At 35.4% G+C, this 15397-nt stretch overlaps 1 long non-coding RNA gene across 2 annotated transcripts; it reads right to left on the reverse strand.

Moving 5' to 3' along the window:
* Positions 1-10608: 10608 nt before the first annotated feature.
* LOC311081161 lies at positions 10609-15120 on the reverse strand. Of its 2 annotated transcripts, none has more exons than XR_014605807.1 (6): positions 14175-15120; positions 13929-13993; positions 13602-13657; positions 13168-13208; positions 12621-12731; positions 10609-12072 (listed from the first exon to the last, which is right to left on the reverse strand). It is a non-coding gene; the product is annotated as an uncharacterized lncRNA (long non-coding RNA). The 2 variants fall into 2 exon arrangements; XR_014605808.1 differs by having other exon boundaries at positions 13168-13248.
* Positions 15121-15397: the final 277 nt, after the last annotated feature.

Raw genomic sequence — 15397 nt, forward strand, 5'->3', positions numbered from 1 at the left:
TCCAGTGCAATGCCCAGCTTGCCATGCCCCCGTCACCCTTACCCTCTGAATGAAGCTTTTTTTTTTCTTCTTTTCCTTCTTTCTTCTCCTTCTTCCCTTCTTCCTTCTCACCTCCCCCCCCCCCCTCCTATTTTTTTCCTTCTTTTTTCTTTTCCTCTTTCAATCTGTGAGAAAGAAAAAAAAAGTTGGGAAATAAAGCAGTGCGTAAACTCTTTCCTCATGTATTTCTTAATGTTGGGTAGGCATCTCTTTTCTTTATTCCAGAGAATTTTATGTTTTGTATCGATTATCTTTGAATTGATTATGAAATTGGCATGATACATTTACCTGACATAATAAATTGTTACATTTGATTATTCTAACTGACTTTGACATTATTTTCATTGAAGAGTTAAACGGAATAGTCAAACATTCGCTCATAATTAATGATCCACAGATATCATTAAAACCTTTTCATTTATGGAGTCAGATGAAATAACGAGAGAATACATATTCAAATGTATTGCATTTAATCAAAAAATACTTTGCCTCGAGAAAAGGACAGTAACACGTTAAGACCTTCGGCGCTGGTCGGATGGCAGACTTTGGGCCAATTTAGCGCGACCTTACAGCCTTGCAGTATAAAGATTTTTCTATATTTTCTGGCTAGTTTACCTTATTTTTTATAATCATAACAATACTTGTAACCAAAACGGAATAATTAAAACGAAATATAGAGTTGCGTATCATCAGCATAACAGTGAAAACTAATGCCATGCTTCCTAATGATAAAGGATAGCATGTACAGAGTGAACAGCAACGGTCCTAGTACTGAGCCTTGTGTACTCCATACTGAACTTGTGATCGATAAGACATCTCTTCATTTACTGCTACAAACTGATTTTCACATAGATTTGGAGCAAATATTCTAGGCTACATGATACAATTTTCAAAAGTCTTGTGAAGAAATAATCAGTATGGGTTTCATGGCCTTATTTCAGTGACAATTTTTTTTTGTATTTTCACAAACCACGCATAAATGTCATTATCTCAAAACTACAAACTTTTACATACATGCTGCTGATATATTATTGTAGCAGAGTTTGTGCTAAATACAGTGTAATCAGACTTTAGCCATGAAAATGTCACAAGTAACAGAAATAAGCACAAATGTCAGAGCATGTCAGAACACCTCCAGGGCCCAGAAAACACCTCAGACCCCAGAGGGTTAAGCGTGCTGTCATATTTTAGTGGCTTAAGAGGCAGGGCCGGAGCACTTAATGTCAATGCCTCTCCAGCCGTGAGATAGTTGCGAATTTCTCGTCAATTGGGGCATCGACACATACCCGTGTTCGCGCATCCCCTCAACGCTGATGAACCAGACATACCACCATCGCAGACAACGTTCAGACCAGCACGGACTTTTGGCCCTCAGCTTATCTCCACTTAGTCCTACAGTACTCTGGAGCTGTTTCTGTTGTTCTTTTCACCCACAGTGTGTCAGACCATTATTCAAAAATCAAATGCACATGCAGCTGAGCATCAGGACACCAGACATACCATGCCAGACAACCATGGCAGGTAGGGTGGCCAACTGTCCCGAATTAGCTGGGACGTCCCGTATTTTGGGTCTTATTTATTTGTCCTGTACGGGACTTCCCTTGTCCCGATTAAATGGACTGCTACTGTTGTATAATATCAAGAAAATGCAATTACCTGCCTCCTTGTTTATTATAGATGCCTTTATTGTTACACATAATGGTTTTGTATGTATATGTGACTGTGCCAACCCATGTTAAGAGCAGCAGAAAAGTGCGATTATGTGTGTGCGCTAGACTCCTAGAACTTTAAATGAACTCAGCCATCTTAGTTGAGTTCACTGTAGTTCAAGGACATGAAGAGGTGGACCGCTTGCACATGCCTGGAGAAGGATCTGGGAAACTTTGGAGGAGTGTCAACCTAACGCCTGTTAAAAACAACAGGAGTATAAAAGACTGATGAACTGACTGCCTCTTGGGATACTGATACGACAGTGCCCCCGATGCCTAGAAGCCCAGAGCTGAGGACAAGAAACCCCAAGCAGAAGATAAGAAGCCCAGAGCTTACTACACCTTTGATTCAAAACGTGATTATTGTATTTTATACTTAAACGATGAAGTTCTATTTGCCTTTATATTTTTGTTTATTATAAAAAGAAAAGTAACCAATTAAAAGAAATGTAATTGATTACAAAATCTGCCTTCTGAGATTTATGATGCTGGAAGACTTTTAATGAGAACATACCACAGAGGAGTCTTCTGACCAAATTACCCTTTGAATGCTTACGGTTTAGGTCAGATTTGACTTTCTTTACCTTACCTGAGAATAATAAATAAATAGGTAAAAGGTGTTAAGAGTAAAGTACACACCGTAAAACACTACGCTGATCTAACCACTGACTACAACAGCAACACGACACTTGAGAATGATCACGACACCGCATCATCTAATCACAGCCAACACTCACGTGCATCAGACCATACGAATAACAAACTCTAAATTGAGAATTAATTATTCTTTTGGGACAAATTATTGTTTGAACAGAATCCTCTGCTGTCTGGACGCTCCCAGTTTGATCCAGAGATTCCGGACTCGCGCTAACGGCAAATCCCTTTCACTGTCTGGCCGGGTTTTGATTTCGGCAAATCAGTTTTGATGAATTCAAACAACGTGATTATTGTTCATGAGTCCAACATCCAGCCACGCAAGAAAACATGAAATCTTCCTGAGGGAAAAGTATGCTATTACTTTCTTTAATTTCTTTAAAATGTAGTGTATAATGTTACAAAAGCTTTCTATTTCAGATAAATGCTATTATTTTGAATTATGGTTTGTGTGTAGTGACTTTTTTTTGTGACCTTAAAATTCGTTTTAGAATTAAATTGTACATAAAAAGGTTAAGCAAAACAAATGTGTTTACATCTGATAAAATTTTAAACACATACGAAAACGAACCTGAAATGGCATATACTGTGTGATACAGTACAAATATTTTGAGTGTCCCTTATTTTCCTGTAAAGAACCACGATTGTCCCGCATTTTTCTTTTCTGAAGTTGGCAACCCTAATGGGCAGGACATGTTGCTGAAGGAACTCCTACCTGTCAGTTCTAATTTACATGGGTCTGGTAAAATTACCAGCACTGACGGATTATTGGAATGGATCCAGACTGTACAGTCTTGGCTTTCCTGCCACTGTCATCTCGTGCCGTAAGTTTCAAGCCATATCCTCAGCACTTCATCTGAGTGATCCAAAGATGGATGCTGAAAATATGAGAAAAAAATGGATACCTGCTTATGACCGTCTTGGGAAATTGAAGCCAGTGTATCAGGAGATGCATGATGCATGCAAGACTTTTTTTCATCCCCATCAAAATATCGCCATAGATGAGAGGATGGTGGCATCTAAGGCCAGGATTTCCCTAAAACAATACCACAAAGAGAAGCCGACAAAGTGAGGGTACAAGATCTTTGTTTAAGCCAACTCAGTTTTTTTTACATGGGATTTTTTCATTTATGAAGGCAAATCTCCTGTACCACAAAGCCAAGAAAGCAAGGGGCTGAGCTATGAATCGGTGATGATGCTGGTGGATGAGAAAAACCTAGGAATAGGCTACAAACTCTACGTAGACAATATCTACACCAGCCCATCACTATTCAAAGACCTCCTCCAGAAGGGCATCTGGGCATGTAGGACTGTCCGGAGTAACCGTCCCAAAAACCACCATAAACAAGCTCCCCAGAAATGCTCCCCGTAAGAGTATCCATTGGATTCAGGACAACGAGCTGCTCTACGTTGAAGACGTCTCCAAATGGAGATCTCCTGTCCAGAGAAGGTTGAGGACAAGAGACGGACTATGGGCAGAACTGACAGTTCCAATACCTGCTACAGTTTCTGACTACAATAAGTGAGTTAAAAAAAAGGATAAAAAGAATAACTATAATGTATGGCGGAATAGCACTTGGGACTCGGGAGCACTTCGACTCGGCACAGTAAAAAGGGGGGGGTGACATGCCCCCACGGACACTAATTGATACATTTAGATAAATATATTTCATACATTATAGCATATTATAATACAACTTATTATGGCCTATATATTTATAGAATAGCAAAGTAGGCCTAATCAATATAATGTACAAGACTGAACCACATATAAGTGAAATATAAAGGCTATCATGATCATTTTGCCAACAATGAACCATGGATTTGTTTAGTTTATAATACATTTTATTTTTAACTTAAACAAATACAACATATAACATTCAAAACTCATCGGCTTAGACTGCATTTGAAGAAAAATAAACGCAACAGTTTTCTGTAGCCTTGTGCGAACTTATTCAATAGAATTAGACTTCTAGAATGTTCTTTCCAGTGCAAAAATTAATATTTTTAATTTAATTAGACAACATTTTAAGGAAGAGTAGTGCAAATATCTTTATATAATTATACTTCCATTATAGTTAACTTTCTTTCCAGTGCAAAACAATAATACATAAAAAAACAGCTAATAAAGAAAATATAAAATATTGCACTCAAATACTGCATTCAAGCAATACAACACCTGTATGTATATTTTTGTGCTCTTTTCTTTTTCGCCGGCTGCTCGGAGGTAGTCATTTTTACATTTCCCGCTGTTGTCACTTGTCGTCATCGTTGCTACGATACGTGACTCACAATGACTGAAACGACCAATTAAAAGGGCATTCTCTGATGATGTTCCAAGATGTTAAAAAAGCTACGCTGATCATAGACAAACAGGGGGAGATATTAATATCTACCTCACCGTCTGGGTTTTTTTCTTATCATAGCCTACAAATGTCTTCGTTCATAGTCTGACATGTGTCTGTCATGGATTTGCACTGAATTGATTATCAAAAATACAGAACAAAGTGCGTTCCGTATCAGTTCAATACGGAACAAGACTTTTATGTGTCAAATACGGGACGATTCCGTATTATACGGAACGGTTGGCAACCCTACTTCTTTTTTTATTTTATTTTTTTATTTCTTTTTCAGAAAATCATTTATATAACATACCGAGGTAAAAATCCCCGATTTTAAGGTTAACACATTTTCTGTATACAACTTTCTTTTAAACATTTTTCCACCCAGCACCCTCATAGGAATATACAGTAACAACAACATAAAAAAAAAAAAAAAAAATTATATATATATATATATATATATATATATATATATATATATATATATATATATTTTTTTTTTTTTTTTTTTTTATGTTGTTGTTACTGTATATTCCTATGAGGGTGCTGGGTGGAAGTTCTGTACTCACGCTGTTTAATTATTTATTTTATTTATTTATTTATTTTTATTTTATATATATATATATATATATATATATATATATATATAAAATAAAAATAAATAAAATAAATAATTAAACAGCGTGAGTACAGAACTTGATCTACAAGGTCATATCATTTTCCAATACCTAAAAGTAAGGGGCACCAAAATTCATTAAAAAGATGTCCACGGTTATATTTCTCCAAAGTCAGTTTTTCTAATGGCAGAAATGAAAACAATTGGTCAAAAAAAGTCTTAAGAGATGGAGGGGAAACATTCTTCCAGAATAAAAGTATGCATTTTTTTGCAAAATAAGATATCAAAATAAATAACCTGCATTTTTTCTGATCTAACTCTAAATTATCAATATCATTTAACAAATATAGACTGTTACTCAAGTCAAAATGCTTATCCAAAACTGACTGAGTAAAAGAATGAATTGATCTCCAATAGCCTTTTAAAAGACTGCAGTCCCAAAACATGTGTAAAAATGTCTCATCCATATTTTTACATCTCTGACAAACAGCTGGAATATCATTTGATATTTTATGCATTTTTAAAGGTGTTAAGTAGGTTTTGTGGATAAACTTAGAATTAGTCTCCTTAATCTTAATACTTGTGAATGGGAAATTAATTCTATTACAAATATTTACCCATACATCATCTTCAAAAGTTCTACTTAGATCTCTTTCCCATATTGTTTTTAAAGGTCGGAAAGAAGATTGAGATTCTTTTGTCAAAATATGATAACATTTAGAAATCATTCCTTTTATTGTGTCTACGGAAAAAAAAAAGTCCTCCAGTTCTGACAAAAAAAAAATTTCCCCCTTAATCAGAGAGTTACACTTCGGATTTGTAGATAAAATTGTTTATTAGAGATATCATATTCTGCTCTTAAATCAATAAATGATTTTACTTGCATTTTTTCACTCAAAAGATCTTTAAAATATAATATACCAGAATTTAACCATTGACATATTGCCTGAAGTAATTATAGTGTTAAGATCTGGATTTAAAAAGATTGGAGAATATATAGAAGTTCAAGAGACAATACCAATTTTCTTTCTACAATCTTTCCAAGTTTGAAGAGTGTTAAGTACAGTGAAATGGTTATTCATATTTTTTATCTTTTCATAATGTTTTATAAATAACAAAGAGACAAGGGGCAGTGGTTCAAATGGATTTGATTCCATCTGAACCCACATGGATTCATGTCTTTCTTTAGACCAAGAAATCAAATTCCTAATTTGGGCTGCCCAAAAATAGTATTGAAGGTTAGGTACACCTAAACCTCCCAGAGGTTCAAGCTTCATCAAAGTCAGCATACTAATCCGAGGCTTTTTATTGCTCCAGATGAATCTTGAAAGATGGCTATTAATAGAGTTAAGTCTACTGGTAAGAAACATGGAAGCATTTAAAAAAAAAAAAAGAAATCTTGGGAGGATATTCATTTTGATAAGGTTTATCCTACCCAATAGTGATAACGGTAAGGAGATCCATTTCGATAAATCCAATTTCACCTTATCTACCAGGGGAATATAATTTTCTTTAACTAAATTATCCAAATCTGGAGTAATAAATATACCCAGGTATTTGAAGCCTTTTGGTGTTAGGTTAAACCCACTAGCAGAAAGTAGTTCTTCGGTTGGTGTTGTGTATGAAAAAAGTGCATTGGACTTATACAAATTTATCTTATATCCTGAATAGCTACCGAATTCTTTAACTGTGTTCAGGAGGTGGGGAACAGAGTTATCAGGATCAGTGATATACAAAAGAATGTCATCGGCATATAAGGATATTTTATGTTCAACAGACACAGTCTTAAAACCTTGAATTTTTATATTATCTCTAATAAGTGAAGCCAATGATTCAATCACCATGGCAAAAAGTAAAGGTGACAGAGGGCACCCCTGCCTTGTTCCTCTAGCTAAAGCAAATGATTTAAAACAGTAACCACTAGTTATAACCGCCGCTTTCGGGCTGTTGTAAATACTCCTTATCCAGTCAATAAAGTTATTTCCCACTTTAAATTTCTTCAGGACAGAAAATAGAAAATCCCATTCTACCCTATCAAAAGCCTTCTCTGCATCTCTACTTCTAACTTCATCTCTGTTTGGTCCCTAATGAATGAACTGGGCTAAGCTAAGTGCTATCAAAGTGTCGCCGTGCGCCATAGCGATTGAGTGCACGCACTGAGACGCGAAAGGTATGTATCAACTCGTCTTAGTTAAGGGAATAACATAGTTTAATATGAAAAAACGGTGGAGTGTTCCTTTAAAGAGGAGAGTGAAACCATGAAGATTGAAGAAGCATTCAGAGTGAAACAAGAAGAAGACGTGAAGATTGAAGAAGCATTCAGCTTGAAACATGGAGATGTGAAGACTGAAGAAACTTTCAGAGTGAAACAAGAAGATTTAAAGATTGAAGAAACATTCAGAGTGAAACATGAAGATACCAAGGAACAAACAGGAACAATCATTTGATCCTTATTTAAATGTCCAGCTCTACAGAAATGAATGATATTTTTGAATAATGTCATACGAGTGTCCTTTTTGTTGCCTCATGTGGACAGACATGTTGAGATATATGCATATTTAGTGATTCACACCTGAGGAGACAATGGGGCCCGCATACTTAATGAGCCATTCATTCAGGTGTGTCACCTATAGCCACAAGAAAGAATGCAAGAGCATTGGTTCACAGTTGGAAGCATCTCAATTTTATTTTATTTTTCCACAAATTGTGCTTGCAAATTGTATAATATCCAAGGAAAACATGTCTAGTAATTGTGCAGTTAATTCTCATACTGTATTTTCAGTTTTGGAATATGTATCCTCTCCCCAAATTTGTCAATAATAAAACACAATAAAAATTATTTAAAGAAAAGGCTTATATTTACCTTTTAACATTTGTTTACATCTACCTTGTAAATATATATTTTTTTATTAAAAAGGTTACAATTACAACAACAATTCAAGTGTAATCTTTCTTTGTAAAAACTAAAGTATACATTTTATCATACATATTTCAAAGTTAAGGATTCATTAATTTGAATATAGCCTACATTGACAAAACATACTATATTTAACATATTAACAAAAATTGGCAAACAAAAGCTTATTTGAGGTGGCAGATATTTTACAGTAAAAATATATAATCTATCCAAAAAATAGTCAATGAAATGTTGTCTTTCATATGTCTGTAACATAGGTCTTTTGTTTTTATTATAAGGAATATAAATGTTAATTTGCAGTTTAATATGTTGCTTATACAAATACATTTTATTTCAACATATTTCAGTCGATTTTTACTCATCTCAGTATAGCAATACAGTTTGCTAAAAGCAGATCATTCATTCACACACAGAAACGCGAGTGTGTGAGCTGTGGTAAACAGCGCATCTCTGCCTTTCATTCATTCACACAGAAACGCGATTCACTTGAGAATGAAAAAAACTTACTACAGTATTCCTCAGCTCAGCTGCATCTGCTCCTCGAAATACCAGCACTTCTGAGGTACATTTTCCATTATTATTATTATTCCTCACAGCGCTGCGAGACGGTGTAAACAAGTACAATGATCTGTATAAGCTTGATGTGTTTTCTGGAGCTGATATGGGGGCGTTCACAGTTTGCACGGATTGCCTCAGTCATTTGCGTTTGGGCGGAGTCACATTAAAAATAATTAGCTGAGATGAGAACGACTGACATCTCTCTCTTTTCATAAAGATTACATAAACAGAGAATATTTGTTTTTTATAAAAATTACTTAATTTAAAAGAAGAGAATTCAAGCTTCATGCCTGTGTGTCTGTATGTCTGTTTGACTGAGTATTCGCTGAGTTATGCCCAGCTAACAAGGGACGTCCCCCGGACTTTTCGAACGTCCCATTAGGTCCGCATTTGGTCCGCTTTGTAACGTTCACTGACGGACGTTCTGAGTACGTGCACTGACGTTCGCATTTGGTCCGCTTTGTAACGTTCGCTGACGGACATTCTGATGACGTTCGCATTTGGTCCGCTTTGTAACGTTCGCTGACGGACATTCCGATGACGTTCGCATTTGGTCGGTCCGCTTTGTAACGTTCGCTGACGGACATTCCGATGACGTTCGCATTTGGTCCACTTTGTAACGTTCGCTGACGGACATTCTGAGGACATTTGTCCGGGCCAGTTTACGAACGTCCCTTTTTCGTCCCTCACCTGCCATTTCCATGACAACACTTGCAAAATCCAGTCACCCATGCGTTTGCTTTTATCATCAGACCTGACACCTTGCAACTCAGACAAAAGAATAATTAAGCTAAATATAAATGCATATAAACTATAGTAAACATATTATTTGAATTAATTGTAAAATTAAGTTCATGTTAAAAATGTTAGTGTTTTAATGTTAATGTTAAGATAATAACTTAATGCTACTTAGTAACTTCTATCACTAATTAAAGATGTAATCAAATCATGAGTCTGTTTTCAGCATTAATTTAAACATCAAAAACATGATACTAGATTCAATTGAATATAAGCTACAATTTACATTCATGCATGAAGAAAATAAGGTTGAATCCCAGGACAGAGCTCTAAAAGAATGCATCGACTTCAGAAAACGTGAAGAATGGAATAGCACATTTCTGGGAAGAAAGTGGAAAATAACACAGGTAAGACAAATAAAATTATCCTAACTGTCCTATATCCTATCCTAAATTATCAAACTGTTGGTCAGGCGAAGGTGACGGGTTTTATTCAAAAGAAGTTATTTTAGGAAAAATATTATTCCACTTATTGCACTTAAGACTGATAGCACATGCAGCTCAAATAACAAAAAAAAGTGTAATATAGCTACACTGGGAGAAACAAGCAAGTGACGATCAAGTGCGCCTAAGCGAGTGACGTCATTCCTTATGTTATGGTACGCGCACGCAGCATGTATCCATGGCAACGCTCAGCTGCGTAGTGACAGTTGAGGGTCATCCTCAGACACAGCCTTGTGTTTTCTCTTTCTTCTGTCTAAAAGGTATTTTTAATTTTTAGATTAGTATACATTAGTTACCGTAACCACTGTCCATCTTTAAATTATATGAAAATGTTACCTTTTAAAGCGTTTGCTGCAGTTGTCCGCCGTGTACCGCTGCTAACCGTTATGCTAACACTACGAAGCTAACGTTATCTGTTAAGATGAGATGAGACGACTTTATATTTCACATGGATATATTATATAGACATATAAAATCACTAGCTACTGAATGTGTTCATTTTGTTGTTTTAGGTAGAAAGCCCATCCCCAGCTAACAATTTAACGTTCTGGGAACGTTCTGGGAACGTTAGTTTTTGGTTCCCAGAACGTTCCCAAGAACGTTCCCTATTGGTTAGCCAGGAAAGTTTTCTTTACGTTAATAGAACGTTCCCTATAGGTTAGGGGAACGTTCCCGGAACGTTCCCGAAAGGTTCCCAGAACGTTCCCGAAAGGTTCCCGCAAGGTTCTCGTAACGTTCCCGGAAGGTTAGGGGAACGTTCCCGGAACGTTGCCGAAAGGTTCCCAGAACGTTCTCGGAACGTTCTCCTAACGTCTACACATCCTGATATGCCTGTACACAAATTATAGGTCTACAAACAACATATTCTACATTGTTTATTGTTCAAACACTTAAGAATCCTATGAATATATTATTACAATAAATTGAATTTACAGAAACTATCATTAATAAGTAAATCAATCAGTTTGTATTAAATAAATAAATCAGCACACAATCCATGTTTTTGTTTATTCATTGTTTAATTATCAACCTAAAATAAGTCATTAAAAACAGCGTTAGCAAAATGTATTCAGGAACAGTAATTTACATTTAATATTTCAAACATGAAAATATTTCAATAAATAAAACTACACAAACATTTTAATTAAAACTATCTTTTTGCAAACTGTAGCCTATAACTTTGGCTATAAAGTTGAAAAAGTATTCATTTATATACAATATACATGAATGTGCCAATCTTCACTCCGCTCAAAACATTTAAACTCCCAACACCATCTGCAAATTTAACAAGAAAATAAAAAGACAACGCGTTACATGGACACACAATCCCATGCCAAAATTCAAGCCCTGTAATGGCATTAATATTCATCTGGAGCAAATGAAAAGAGTGAGGTGGGATTGTGGATCACAATTGGGATCACAAGCTGTAGGAGATATGAGCACGAGCGCTGCTGGTATCATGTATTTATTCAGATATTTCAGCATCAATGTGTATAGAAAAATTTATATATTTCAAAACACTACATTGCATTTATTTATATTGCACTATTTATTATTTCAGACTACAAATCAAAAAAGGAATGTTTTATATAGGGGTAAGGATACCCATATTAAGCCTCTCTCTCTGAAGTCAAATAAAAAACAGAGAAAATAATATTTAAGTCTAGTGAACTCTGACCTGCGAATTCGCTCTACCTTTTATGTACAAGTCTCACCTCCAATGAAGAATTTGAAAACCTGTAACTGCTGTGTTGTTTATGAGAAAGAAAGTGAAAAAAAGTTTGAAACTGCTATCAATTTTTTTTTTTTAATCTCTGTGACTTTACACCTACAAATTCCACTGTCACAGGTGCTCAGTTTTGCTATAATGAAACCCTCACAGAACATGGTAATAATCAGCCATCCATGCAAAAGCAAAGGTCGGTGTAGTTTACAGGTGCATCTGTCCAGGCCAACATCTGATGCCTTGATGCCTTCCGCTGGGATCCCAGAAAACCTGAAATAAAAAAAATAGTACAGTTCAAAATCTATCATACATACATCTCATCTGGTATCACAAATTATCATTCCAGGTTCACTTTAAGATATGCTCAATATTAGTGCTGCACAATATTGAAAAATTTAGAGTTTATTTAGAGATATCAGCCGTATGGTTTAGTGCATGCGCTAACGGCTCCAGGTTTGTATCTGGTAAATTACCCCACTAATAATGCCCAGAATGGTACCAAACTACTACAGTAGTACAAATAGGTTCTGTACTCATTAAACGAGGCATTGGAAAGTTTGTAAGTACATCAGGAGTTTATTTAAATAACACTTGCCTGACGGCGAATGCTACTGCTGATGTTGACGTCACTTTATGAGTACAGAACCTATTTGTACTACTCATTTTCCCCGACATAGAGCAGACCGGCACACAACAAAAACTGCTGTTCGGATGTTCCCTTTTCTGATATTTTAGCCTTCGTGACATTTTAATTAAAACAGAAGTAAGAATTTTAGTGTAATAAGCAAAAATTAACAGTAAACTCAGAGATCACCTACCGCTGCAGATGTGTACGGAAGTGAAAAGCGGAAATGCTTAGACCTCTTTCCGGTTCAACCGCTGGGCGCTCCGCATAACCTCTATTGGGGGGATTTTGTAGAGGAGTGAACCTGCATAGAAAATTACAATAGATAACAAGCATAGATTAATACAATAGAAGAAAAACACAGTTGAAATAAGCAGTGCATTATGTTTTTCAGTTAAATCTAACTTATCAGGTACAGAAATTGATTTATCAAAATGTAAAATAAGTCTTCAGTGTAAAAATAAAATAACTATAAAATTAATGTATCTTTGCTAAAGCTACAAGTCATTTTCTCTTTTGATGTTTGATCACCATTGGCGACACAAACAGCTGCGGGTACGTTAGGCTGCTGTCCCTTTAAGACGAATGCGCAGAACTAATATAAATGACACGCATCCGTTTTCTTTCTGTTTAAAACACAAGACAAGAGGAAACTCGCCATTTTGACTTCATTTTGCGTGCACGTGTCTGTTTAAGCTAAAAAAAAAAAGTGAAAGAGAACTGAATTCGGCTAAACTCACCTTCTTCATCTACTGACTGTGGATGGCATCAAGGTCTTGTCCTGAAGAATACAGGGCCAAACAATAGGGATTTTATCTCATCTGGTAACAAGAGCAAAGCCATAACTTTAAGAACTCTAATGATATATTTACCCCCTGATATTGCATTGGGGATATCAATTCAAACATTTTTAAAGGCTAAGAGTATGAGCCACAGCTGCCCAAGATATCTAGGGGTTGCAAATTAGTCATGGCTATAAACCTGTATGCATGGCATATACTTTGTATTTTTTATAAAGCAATGTTCTATGCATTTGTCCCTGTCAAATAAACATTAAATAAATAAATCTGTGAAAAATAACTGCCTAAAGTTGTCGACCCCCTGAACCGCATTTAAAAGTACAAAGAATTTCAGTATTGATCAATAAAAAAAATTAAAAAAAATACATAAATACCTTTGAGTTGGACAGTATGTTGTCAGTCTCATTGGCCAACATAATTCAAAACAGACCTAAAGAAATAAAATAAAATATAGTAATCATCAGGATATCATGTTATCATAATAGTTAAATGAATTATTATAACTATGACCATTATAATATTGTATTAGTCGCCTATTATTTAGCTGATTATTTAGCTTACAGGCTTCTCAAGGACAATCTCACTGAAAAAACTTGGGGTTAATGATTTTAAAATGTGAGACTTATTTCAAAAGCATAAATCTTACAGACCCCAAACCTTTGAACAGCAGTGCACTGCATGTTTGAGGTGGTTTTGCTTACTAGTCATATGGTTCATAGAGATTTTCTTGGACAGGGAGTGCAGCAGGCCATCACAGCATGATGATCTAGGAACATAACATGCTGTTTGTCACAGAGCCAAAAATATTACATGTGATAGGTTAATTACAAGGAACCAAGCTAGAACAGAGGTGAAATGCAGAAAAGATAAATATATACAAATCTTAAGATAATATATTGTGAAATAAATGCATATGGAATTATCATCATGATTAAACAATAACTCACCCCTTGTTGTAGAGTTTTATTTTTTCTCTCGCTATTCTGAAATCACATTTTAGCAATATTGGTAAGTAACGTCACTGATTAAGTTAACAATACAGTGCATTCTTTTTGGTTAGCCTAAATAAATTAGCTTACTTCCCATTGACAAATTACCAGCAAAACTATCAAAAACTGTTATCTACACTAAATATGTGTTTAAAAACCCAAACTTTCATAAATAAGACCTCAACTTAACGTAACTTAGGCCTAACGTTGTCTTTTGAAAACGGTTAGCTAGCGTAGATGCTAACGGACTTTTTCAAAGACATAAAACCATTTCTTTAAAATAAATATTTAACAGAAGCGTGTCAATTACACGTAAGAAATGTGTCAGGGGCGTTTGTGTGTATTATTTGTGAGATTTTGTTGTCTAAACTTACCTGAAAGCAGTGAAACCAACAGCGAGAGACGGGAGTTTTGTTGTTTGTCAGTTGTCGATGACGTTTCCATCTGCTCTCGCGCAGCGCACGTGCTCCAGTGTTTGATCACGCGCATGCGCATTAAAACACTTCAAAGTCATGCAGCATTTAAATAAACATAGAATTAAAATATAACATAATTTAAAATATCATTAATAAAAAGTTATTGCGAATAGATCTGAACGTTGTTGGTTATCTTATAACCTTAGGGGACCGTACTGACGACGTTGTCAGTTGGTAATCTGCCTGTTAATAGTAGGCTAAGTGATATTAAAATAATAACCTGCAGAGAACGTTCCCAGAACGTTCTCTTTAGGTTATAAAAATAAAACCTAAAACCTGCAAGGAAACGTTCTGGGAAGGTTCTCTTTAGGTTATAAAAATTAAACCTAAAAATAACCTGCAGGGAACGTTCTGGGAAGGTTCTCTTTAGGTTATTAAATAACAACCTGCAGGGAACGTTCCCAGAACGTTCTCTTTAGGTTATAAATTTAAACCTAAAAATAACTTACAGGGAACGTTCTGGGAACGTTCCCTTAAAGTTATAAAAATAGATCCTAAAAATAACCTACAGGGAATGTTCCCAGAACGTTCTCTTTAGGTTATAAATTTAAACCTAAAAATAACCTACAGGGAACGTTCTGGGAACGTTCCCTTAAAGTTATAAAAATATATCCTAAAAATAACCTACAGGGAATGTTCCCAGAACGTTCTCTTTAGGTTATAAATTTAAACCTAAAAATAACCTACAGGGAACGTTCTGGGAAC

This window comes from Abramis brama (genome assembly GCF_963993115.1).
Source record: "Abramis brama genome assembly, chromosome: 4".
NCBI lineage: Eukaryota > Metazoa > Chordata > Actinopteri > Cypriniformes > Leuciscidae > Abramis > Abramis brama.